Source organism: Cryptomeria japonica, chromosome 6, assembly GCF_030272615.1.
Source record: "Cryptomeria japonica chromosome 6, Sugi_1.0, whole genome shotgun sequence".
NCBI classification, from domain to species: Eukaryota; Viridiplantae; Streptophyta; class Pinopsida; order Cupressales; family Cupressaceae; genus Cryptomeria; species Cryptomeria japonica.
The window spans coordinates 76522196-76535056 of NC_081410.1; positions in this window are offsets into that span (position 1 = coordinate 76522196).

Sequence of the window (12861 nt, forward strand, 5' to 3'; positions counted from 1 at the left end):
TTCCTTGTCCTCTTATTTCTAGGGTTTTATGATTTGTTCATTTAATCCTTTTCTTCTTCTTTGTGGGTTGAATAAATCTATTTATTTAGTCCTAGGTCTCTTTCATGAATTAATTAATGGATGAAAACCTATTAATTAATTCACCTAATTTCTATTTCATCTTTTTCCTCAATTTTCTAATTTGCTAATTTCTCCTAGTTCCTAATTTCTATTTCTCCTATTTTCTTTAATTTTTCTAATATTTCCCCTAATTTCATTCCCTCATTTTCTCCTATGTTTATGCTTCTATTTGTTGCAATCATGGAGTCTATTTTCTCTCTTCCCTTTTGTCATGGGAATGACATTTCAATCTTGTCATAATTTGTCATACATCTTGCATAGCAACTTGTCATAATTTGTGCATAATTTGTCATACACCTTGCATAGAAAATGTCACACATTTGTCATAATTTTGCCATTCTCGATTTGAATTTCCTTTCAAATCTCTTCATGATAATCTTGTCCTCTCTCCAATTTGTCTATAAGTTGGATGATTTTCTTCAATGAAAAGGGGGAATCAATCACATTTTCGAGTAACCTTATGCTATGAATTTCATCTCTCAACAACTTGTTTTCCACTTGCATTTTGCACTTGTAGGTGAGATCCACATCAAATTTGAAGGTGAAAGAAGAACAATGGAGCCACATGAAGGAGATATCTGCATCGGTTTGCTTCGATTTCATTTGATTTGAATATCTTGTCTTTATGTCTTCATTGATTGGATTTAGGATTGCTTTCATAGCAGCTTTAGGTTTTGTGGTTGTCCTAATTGCTATTATTTTGATGATTTTCAATTTCCCGATCTACAACAATTAATATAATGGTAAGTATTGTAGGTTAAATATAATTAATGAACTATATAAAACAAAAGTGTACCATAGCTTGAGATGCTTCTCTAGTACACGATGGAGTGCTCGCCATTGATGAAGCGACTATGGATATTTCCTATATGAAAAATGATAAAATTATAATTTATCACAAGTTCACATGTACACATGCATATAATCATCAAATCAAGAAAATAAAGTAGAGATACATACCTCTGCCCTCTCTCAATCATCGAGTGTATTAGGTGCATTCAACAAATCTACAAAGCCTAATGGCTGTTGTATATAAAATAGACAAAAAAATCAATCTACGAATTCCAACTAAGACAATTTCAACCTTTTCAAACAATTGCACAACTAAAAATGTGCTCAATTACTTTCTTCCCACATTTAGTTGTCGTCGAGGATTTCTTTCGCTGAGGACGAGGCCTACACATGGAGAGGGCACCCTAAAACAAACAAAATTAACATGAGATATTAGTAGATATTATTAAACATAGTTTAAAAAATCTAAAATTAAATGACTTGCATATTCCATCAAAAGAATACATAAAATAGGGTGCACAAAATCTGATACCGCATAGCTTTGTAGGCCAAAATCGATCGCTAAGAGCGTGACATCATCAATGTGGGACATTTGGTCCCTTGTCAACACCTACAAAAACAAAAAATTGTCAAGAATTAAAGAGATTTAGTATATCTTATATTTTTTTTGGAATTAAAAGTACTATTCTATTTTAACATGTTACAAAATTTATACCCTAGGTGTCGAAGTTGCAGTTGCAATAACTGCGGGAGGAATATCAAATGGTGTATTAACACCTATTGTTGAATCCTGAAATGCATATTGTTTGTATCTATTTAAAGCAATCTATAAATAAAAATTAATTTACAATTATAAATTTTAAGTGATTGATAAATAAAATGTTATGAATTCAAATCAACACACCTGTGTTTGCGACTGACTAGAAAACAACATGTCCATCAATTCACCCATCAACACCATGTCCTCAGTCGTGCGAGTCTGACATCTGCTCCCGCAAATTGTGCATAGATGGAATGTGGAACCATTTGCATTGGCCTTGACATCCATCCCTGTGCATATGCTTGAGAAAGTGGGAGATACTTGCTCAATGGGCTGACTAGCGCCAACTGCCTCATCTAATGGATCATCATCCAGGCCAAGAGGGTGTGCTGACTATGTCCCATGTTGGATGATCACATCAGTTAATGTTGTGGCCGCCTGAAGAGTCTGTATCTCCTTCAACTCTTTCAGGGATACTGGGACCATCGCATGCACCTTGGGTTTGGGTGCTAGGGGTGATGACTCTGTGGGTCTAATACCCTACGGGCTCTAGGTCTACAATGGAAATCTCTCATATCAAAATAATTAGGTTGCTCATTGAGGAAAAACTCACAATATACTTTCCTCAAAAAATATAATGGAACCTCAAAATTATTACAAGGTGGTTTGTCAAAGACCATCCATCACCTATTCCAAAAAAGATTCTTCATCTGCACATTGGTATACGAATGTATGAGAAACCTCTTTGCATTAAGAGGTAAGGACTCACGAGTTCTAGGATCAACAAAAAAGGAACATATTTGTGCTTTACTTATGTTTTTAATTTTTCACTGCATCATATGATAACCCATTAGCATAATAAGTGTGACACCTATCCCTATAGTTTCCCCATTTTGTAATCTAACTCAACTGTAGTGGCACCACTAGCCAATGTTTCTAGGCTAGTGGAAAGGGATAAATGATACTCAAGGTTAGATGTTTTCAATCTATTAATTAGTTTAGTTATTTTAGCAATGTTTTGCCCCAACTGATTAAGCAATTCCTCCTGTGTAGCTATTGTACGGTCTAAAGAAGGAGCTAGAGGTGTATCTTGAGCGTTTTGTTGTGGGTTTTGAGGTGCGTCTTTTTGTTGTTCTGGATTTTGAGAATCTGATATTGGTAACAAAAAAGAAAAAATAAAACTAATCAAAATAAACGAATTTAAATTTAAAACGTAAATAAAATTTATGAAATGTGCAAGAAAAACAAAAAAATGCATAACTAACCTCTTTCCATGGCGATTGGGTGTGAAGAAATGGAGCCCATGCACGGTTTTGAGGGTAAAACACGCCCAAACTCACTCTCGATCGTGGGGTAAAAAAGTTATAGTTGACAATTAAAAAAATATATTTATTAGCAGGGACCACGTATGCGGTCCTTTAGAATCTTAGACCGTGTACAGGGTCGTAGTGCCTAAAGGACCACGTATGCGGTCTTATTTCTTAAAGGACCCCATACACGGTTTTGGCCCTTTAAGCTCCGCCACATCAAACCTAACCGCATATGGGGTATTTTGAACTTTTAAAACCGCAAAAGTGATTGCTATTTTTTGAAGTTTGTTTTGGTGTGTGTCCACTTTTTTGCACATCATCTTGGTGCACATACCCACCTACTAACCTTTTGAAAACTATTTTACTTCAAATAATTTAAAGGGTAGGAAGAAGTGTCCAAGGAGTATGAGAATAACATTAAGTTTTTTTTTTTAATAATAAAATTTAATTTGACTTTTTATATTTATACACAAATATATAAATAAAGAATAACTATTATTTTACCAACTTCATAAATTGGAGAAAACACTCCCTGGATAAAAAGAATTGAAATATAATGATCAAGAATTTGATCATGGTATGTATTAGAACATAAGAAAAATAATCTTGTGACATAATCATGAATGAACTTATTATATTCATATTCACATGCACACAAGTCTACAAGTCTAGCTGTCAACCTCATATTTCTATACAAGTGATGCACAAATGCCTTATCCAAATAAAAATATATGAGGGTACATGCACCAATGTGGTGAACAAAAAGGTGACCAATAGTAAAAAATGCCTAAAATAGATGAAGCGTGTGTGTCTTTTATAAATTCAAAAACCATGTACATATTTAGGCTTGGAAAATTTGAACCAAAAAATGTACATGTTCTTTGAATTAAAAATGCGTACCTGTCATTTGAAATAAAAATATGTACACTCTTATGAGAAAAAACACACACATGCAATGGTAAATAAGAAAAACAAGTACACATTTTGCTGACATTAAGATAGAAAAGGAACATGGACTTAGATGTTCATTTGTTTGGCCTTCCCTTAGTTTAACTATAAGTTATATTTTCTCTTTGTCTTTTATCTTTATTATGCTTAATTTATATTTATGTATATATTGGCAGGATGTTTGATAAGGGTTTTAGATCTCTAGGAGTCATATTGTACATTTTAAATTTTAGGAGATCTTATAATTTTTCAAACTTAGTCAAATTTCTATAATCAATGGGCTTCTATCATCATTATTTTTCCATCTCTCCATCTCATGGTCTTTGTCTCCCCCAAGCTCTAGAGCTATTGGTTTTCTTATCTCTCTCCTTCTTCTCCCTCTCTACCTCTCTCTATCTCACTCTATCCTCTCTCCCCAAGCTTTAGATCATATAATTTCTCATACTTAGTCAAATTTTAATAATCATTAAGTTCCTATTATTATTCTCTCTCTATCTCTATTTCACTGTCTTTGTCTCTCTAAAACTCTAGATCTATCTCTCCTCCTAACACTCTCCCTCTCCCCTTCTCTCCCCATCTTTCTATCTCACTCTCTTCTCTCTCTCCAAGCTCTAAACCTATGTCTCTAACCCTTCTGTATTTCTCCCTTCTCTTCTTTATCTACCTCACACATATTCTCTCCTCTCCATCTCACATCTCTCTCATTCCCTCTCTCTACTTATCTTTATCTCCTCTCTCTACTTATCTTTATCTCACAATCAAACAAACACATGAAATGTGAATTGGAACACTACATGAACCATATGAACATGTCCTCCAAGATGAAACACTTGCAAAGAAATGCAAAGCATTCCTCAGACTAGTCCTAATAGACAACTTCACTGTCAACAAACTGCAACAACGTACCTTCACCATTTGTGCAACTAAGGACCTAAAACATGATAGTATCGTTATAAAGAGTTAGAGGAATGTGGAGTATTCTTCCATAAGGAAATTAAATGTTCTAACTTTCATATTATATCTTCCACAATAGTAGCCTTCTGAAGACACCTCATACTCACATAACATTGCCACTAGACAACATAAAAACATTTCAACACTCATTTTTAGACCATATACTACATCTTCACAACTAAATAATTCCAAATTCCTCTTAAATTTTATTATCTCAACACACATTCACAAACAATAAAAATTTTGTCATCAAAGACATCACTAAGCAAGTTTGACATCAATGGCAACACACCTCAAGTTTCCAATAAAGAGAACTCTAATTCAGTGGATTGCCAATCTAATACTCCTATAAAGTAGTTTTTGGACTTTCAAAGGGAGGCATATACTACTAACAATGAAATAAGCTTGACGGAAGTGAAATTCTAATTCCTCAACTTCTCCTGTTCTAAATAGAAAATGCACAATTATTAATAATAAACATAGATAAAAAGTGGGGATTAAGAAAGTTGATGCAAGATCATAAATAAAGTAAGGTAGACCTTTGCATATTGAGACAAGACAAAGTGAAGTAGCTAAGGAAATTGCTATGATAAAATAGGGCACTCTTGATAATGTTTCAGGGGTGAGGAAAACCAAAAAATGAAGATTCTTTCTCTTAATATTAGACGACTAAATAGCCCTTATAAGAAACACATGATAAAGTGTCTGATTTATGAGAATATAATTGATATTTTAATACTCCAAGAAAATAAGTTTTTAACACAATTTTTTCTCAAGTCGTTGATATGCTCTAGCCCAATGCTAAGTATTGTTGTAATTCGATTGAAGGTTCTTCTGGTGGAATTGTCACTTTGTGTAATTCTTCAATTGTTAGTGAGAATATGATTGACAACTATAAAAATATCCTTATTTTCATTGTCAACTTGCTTTCTTCTTAGGCTCAATGGAGCCTCTCAAACGTGTATGCCCCTAATTCTTGGGCTATTAGGAAGGCTCTATGGGATAAGTTAACTCTATTGGTTAACTCTTAGGTTAACAACCACTAGATGATGGGATGAGATTTTACTACTCCAATTTTCCCCTTAGAAATGTTGGGAGGGACGGAGGACTACTCTGATAGCATGATAGATTTGGTAGATTTCTTAATTAGAACATGAATGATAGATTTTGACCTCAAGGACACTATTTTCACATGATCAAATAGAAGGCTCAGAGTCAATATTATTCAAGTAAAGTTGGATAATTTAATAATTTCCAATAGATGGAATAACCACCCACATGTTACCCTTTAGGCCCTTCCTAGAACTAGTTTGGATCATAATCCCCTCCTACTTCAGTGGGACCTTTGTTAGAGTATTCGGGTATTTACTTGATTAATTAAACATTATTTGTTAATTAAACTCGATTCTTCTACCAATCAACCCTAAAGCATAGAAAAAGAAATATCACAAGGAAAACTAAAGATTCCAATGGAAATACTTGGGAGGATGAAGTACAAATTGGTCTTTGTCTTGTCTCAGGTATTTTTTAGGATTTATACAAGGAAATGATAGGTATTGTTGATTAGGAGATTGAGCTTTCCAAGATTATCCCTAATATTTTGTCTATTAAAAATAATAACAACATGAAGAGGGTCATCATAGTGGATGAGATCAAAAGTGTTGTTTTCTCCTTTAATACCTATAAGGCCCTTGGGATTGATGGGTTTCCTCCTACTTTCTTCTAAGAGTTTTGGGATATGGTCAAGGATGATGTGGTGGTGACAGTCAAGGATTTATTCAAGATGGGTAAGCTCTTGAATAAAATCAATACTACCTTTATTTCTCTTATTGCTAAAAAGGAACAAGTCAAGAACTTCATGGATTTATGACCTATTACTTTATGCAAGTACAATATGATCATTTTAAAAGTGATGGTTAATCGACAATTTTTTTTACCAAGGATAATTTCCATCATTTAGAAAGGATTTTTGCAAGGGAGGCAAATACTTGATGTTGCTCTCACTACCCATGAAATTATTCACTCCATGGAGAATAATAGAAAAACAGGAACAATTCTTAAACTCAATATTTCTAAAGCATATGACTGCATATCTTGGAGCTTTCTGCTTTCTACCCTAAAGAAGTTTGGTTTTAGTGACAAAACTATACATCTTATTTAAGAGAATGTGTGATAAGTCGTATACTTTTAGTTCTAGTTAATTGGGTTTCTAGAGGTTTCTTCAATAGTGAAATAGGTTTATGTTAGGGGGACTCTTTTTTACCATACCTATTAATCCTTGTTTCTGAAGTGTTGGGGAGAAATATTGACAAAATCATTATTAAAAATAATCTAAAAGGGGTTCATCATGCCTCTTCCCTCCTCTCTTGTGTCCCACCAAAAATTTATGGACAATACTATCCTATTTGTAAAGATCGATCACTATATTTGGCTTTGTAGTTTTAGGCCCTACTAATTCTAATTCTATTTTTGGAGAAGAATACTTTCCGTCATGGGAGGCAAAAGACAGAGCTTGATCCTAAATCATTTTCCTTTCTCAAGAAGAACAAATAGCTCTGGGATATTTTTGACAGGGGTAGAACAACCACTTTTTTCTATTTATGAAATGGTGTGATGACAATTCTTAGTTCATGAATAGTTGGAAGAATAGAAGAGTCAACATCTAAGGTATCAATATGGAAGTATCCAAAGAGATCATTGCACAAGTTATTGGGCTTCAGTGTGAAAGTGAAAAGGTGTTCCAAATGAGATAAATGTAGGAGTACGAAGAATACATGACACTTTTTCTCAAGGAAGTGGTAGCTTGAAGAGGCACTAGAATGGTTTAGTAGGGAAGACCTACCACTTCCATGGGGTGTTGTGAGATACCACCTCATCAAGTATTTCACCTTGGAAGGGAGATTTTCCATGGTTCATGGCTACAATTTCCCCCTCTTGAACCACCTAAGGAATCATAAACTAGTAAGATTCCCTTTCTTTCTATTCTCTTCAATGGGAAAATGTGCTATTGATGGGGTTTATCAAGGTTTAATTTATGTAGTTTACAATTATTGTCTTGAAAACACTCTTGTCATTGTTAACCCTACACCTCCTCATAACTCTCTTGCTGACCAAGATCAAAACCCCTTACTTCAATGCAACTCCAAAAAAATGATTTCATTTAAAGATGATATGTGATCCCCCTCACATTCGATTACCCTTTGCAAAGCACTGATTAGGTCTCCTAAAAAGTAGAAACCCAACTTGGGTTGTGATACACCCCCTTTGATTATTGACATTGGACCAAAAGTCACCCCTAATAAGGCCAAGAAATTTTTTTCAAATCCAAGTAGTGGTCACCCTAAGTCTATTAGTGTTAAGGGTAATTTAGTCTATATAAACCTTGAGAACAACTCAACTATTTCCCTCCCCCCTTGCATGTTAGGTCCCGGAGACAATTGTGAGGGGGGGGTGAATTAGTTGTCTAATAAATTCAAACCAAAAACCAATTAACCAACTTAATGCTTAATACCGGTAAACTAGTTAAGTATGTCGGTAGACAGTGTTAACAGTAAATTTATATACCAGTAAAGATTAATGCATGAAACACAAACATAAAGTCATCCACAACACATAACACCAATATTTGTATGTGGAAACCATGTAAGGGGAAAAACCACGGTGGGAAACCTTATCCACAATCAGATGATACTACTGCAGATAGTAAGTGTACATAAATGGGGTCTGTACATGAAGAAAGGCCAACAGCCTAGAGCTCACTGATCAATCACAAAAATGGGAGTCACACTGACTACAGTTGGATGGTTAAATCCAATAAGAATGTACTGCACAAAATAGTATCTTTATATGCTGGATTCAGTACCAGTGTAATGCTGATATGCTTATACAAAAACCTAGCTTCACCTTCAAATGATGTCTTCGTGTATTCCTCTGCTTAATCTCACATATACCTTTACTCAATTCTTTTTTGCATTCCACCCTTGATCTTACAAATAAGATCTTACATTTATATCATAACCTAAGACCAATTTTAGTAGGTCGGCTCTACAAGATATTACAATAAAATCATTTTACATACAATATAATATCCGATGCAATAACTGATTAAACATGTAGGCTTAATGCATTTACATCAATAATAAATCATGTCCATAGCGTGCCATGCTGATCTGGAAAAGATAAACCTGTCGGTGTAACCCTAGATAACCTGGACCTATTTGTCGGTAAAAGAAAATATGCAAATATGAATATACCAATGATCAATTCTTCAAATCAAAGTGTCCACATGATGTCTTCGACATTACCAAGTGTCTTCCATATCATTCCAGGTACCGGTGAATATTATATCCTGTCGGTGAACCATATACCAGTAACTGTTCCAATAGTTACTTGCTTGCCGGTGATTGTTGTTGGATCTCAAAGTGCTTGTTTTCAGTAGGTGTTGACATCAATGAAAAAACCATACCAAAATACCAACAATCTCCACCTTTGGCATTGATGGCAACACAAGATGGAAAAACCATCAAAGTGCCAAAACAGAAATGCCAAATACCAAAAACCAACAAACTCCATTTCTCTCCCTAGGAGCAACATGAGTTTATCCAAAGATTTATTTTCAATACCAATCTCTCCTCAAAAAGATGTGTTTTTCCATAGATATCTCTCCCCCTTTGACATCAAATGCCAAAGTTACAAAAATCAAGTTCATACAAAATACCAACTACACCCCCTAAGAAGTAGCTTCCTCATCAAAGACCGGAATAAAAGATTTGTCTTTTAATTCTGTCGGTTGATGACAATCATCAACTATCTAAGTCTCTATCGGTGGTGGTATGACTCCAAGCTGATCTCTGAGATATTCAAAATTTTCCTTAGGCAAAGATTTTGTGAAAATATCTACAAGTTGTTCTTTATTATTCACATAAACTAGTTTTATCTCTTTTTCTTCCACTTTTTCCCTTAGAAAATTCAATTTGATAGAAACATGTTTTGTTTTAGAATGTAATACCGGATTCTTAGATATATCTATTGCTGCAATGTTATCACAATATATAGTAATAAGTTCCTTGCATTTTACCTTTATGTCCTTCAACATTTGTTTAAGCCATAGTACCTATGTATAGTTAGTTGCTACTACAACATATTCTGATTCTGCTATTGATAAAGATGTACAACTCTGTTTCTTACTCAACCAAGAAACTAATCTCTTTCCAAGAAAGAATGCTCCTCCAGTGGTGCTTTTTCTATCATCCACATCTCCTACCCAATTTGCATCTCTAGGATACCATAATCCAAGATTTGTTGTGCCTTGTAAGTACTGGAAAATCCTTTTTACTGCTGATTTATGATTTTCCCTAGGATTACTCTGAAATCTAGAAACAATACATATTGCATTCATGATATCAGGTTTGGTTTGTGTCAAATACAGTAAACCTCCTATCATAGATTTGTATCTAGTTGGATTAACAGGTGTAGATTCATCCATTTGAGATAATTTGTCATTTGTAGTCATAGGTGTGCTTACCGGTTTAGAGTTCTCCATCCCAAATTTCTTTAGTAATTCTTTCAAGTACTTGGATTGACTCAAAAATATACCTTTATCAGTCTGTGAAATCTGCAATCCTAAAAAGAATTTTATCACTCCAATCATAGACATTTCAAATTCTTGCTGCATTTTAATAGAAAATTCCTTACATAATCCATCTTCTCCTCCAAAGATTATATCATCAACAAAGACTTCAATAATCAAGATGTCATGATTAGTTATTTTGTAATATAAATTGCTATCTACATTTCCTTTAGTAAAACCAATCTTTAAAAGATACTTATCCAACCTTGCATACCAAGCTCTTGGGGCTTGTTTCAATCCATACGGAGCTTTTCTCAGCTTGCAAACCATATCATTGTCATCTGTCAAGAAAAATCCATCAGGTTGTTCAATATATACTTCCTCTTCAAGATCTCCATTCAAAAATGCACATTTAATATCCATTTGATAAACTTTGTAGTCCTTGTGAGCTATAAAAGCCAAGAATAATCTAACTGCCTCAATTCTGGCTACCGATGCAAAGGTTTCATTGTAATCAACTCCTTCTTTCTGAGAATATCCCTTACACACTAGTCTTGCTTTATTTCTGACAACCTTACCATCTTCATTAAGTTTGTTTCTAAATACCCATTTGGTTCCAATTACATTTTTATCTTTAGGCCGGGGAACTAATGTCCAAGTATTATTTTTCTCAATTTGTCCTAATTCTTCTTCGATAGCTTTAATCCAAAATTTATCTTCACATGCCTCATTGATAGATGATGGTTCAATTTGAGAAATAAGACATACCTCTTCATTTGCCAATCTTCCTCTTGTCATAACTCCTTTAAATTTGTTTCCAATTATCTAATCTTTAGAATGATTCAATCTTACATACCAGGGTGTCTTAGTTTGTTGTTGTTCTTCAATTACCATGGAATCCTCTGATGATACCGGGGTAACTGGATCTTCATTTTGTACCGGTGGATTCATTGTAGGTTCATTTTTCATAATTTCTGTTGCCGGTTCAGTGTCTATATACCTTGAAGTTCCTCTGAATTGTTCATCAATCTTTACATTTGTACTCTCAACAATTTTCTGCAATCTCTTATTAAAACACCTATATGCCTTGCTCTGAGATGAATAACCAAGAAATATTCCTTCATCGCTTCTAGGATCAAATTTGCCAATATAATCATCTCTTCTAATATAACATTTACTTCCAAAAATTCTAAAATACTTAAGAGTAGGAGTATTACCAAACCATAGTTCATGAGGGGTCTTACCAGTTTCACCTTTGATGTGAACTTTGTTGAATGTATAGACAACAGTGCTAACTACCTCTCTCCAATACACATGTGGTAGATTTGCTTCTGATAACATACTTCTTGCTGCATCCAAGATAGTTCTATTTTTCCTTTCCACAACTCCATTCTGTTGTGGTGTCCGAGATGCTGATAATTGTCTTTTGATTCCATTCACTTCATAGAATGTATTAAAATCCTTAGATGTGAATTCTCCTTCTTGATCTGATCTTAAACATTTGATTTTCTTACCGGTTTCATTTTCAACCATTGTTTTGAACAGTTTGAACTTCCCAAGTGCTTCTGATTTTTCTCTGAGAAAAGTAACCCAACACATTCTAGAATAATCATCAATAATTAGCATGAAATATCTATCACCTTGTAAGCTTTTAGTTCTAGCTAGAACACATAAATCAGTGTGAATTAAATCAAGAGCATTATTGGATTTTTCTGGAATACTTTTGAAACGAGCTCTAACTTGTTTTCCAAATTGACATTCCTTACAAATTGTATTATGAGGTTTCACAATTTTAGGTAGATCTCTAACTACCTTAGAAGTACTGATTTTTACCATGCAATCAAAGTTTACATGACATAGTCTCTTATGCCATAACCAACTTTCATCTATATGTGCAATTAAGCATGCCTTTTTAGTGTTATTCAAATGAAAGATATTGCCTCTAGTCTGATTACTGGTTGCAATTTCCAAACCAGTTCTATTCATGATTTTGCATTTTCCATTTTTAAATTTTAACTAAAATCCTTTCTCAACTAATTGACCAACACTTAAAAGATTATGCTTTAATCCTTCAACATAGTAGACATTGTTAGTGTTATGCTTACCATCAAGAGATATGGAACCCTTACCTTTGATTGAACAGGCTTTGTCATCTCCAAATCTTACTAAACCTCCATTGTATTCTTGAAAGTTCAAGAATTTACCTTTGTCTCTAGTCATGTGAGGTGAGCATCCTGAGTCAATGATCCATTCATCCTTTGCTTCAACTTTAGCTGCTAGGGCTTGTTCTACCAGTTGAGCAGTAGGTGTCGGTTGATCTTCTGTTATAGCAACAAAAACCCATCCATTGTCTACTGGATCCTCATCAGAATCATCAGTCACACCTTCATCAGCAATGTAACAAGATT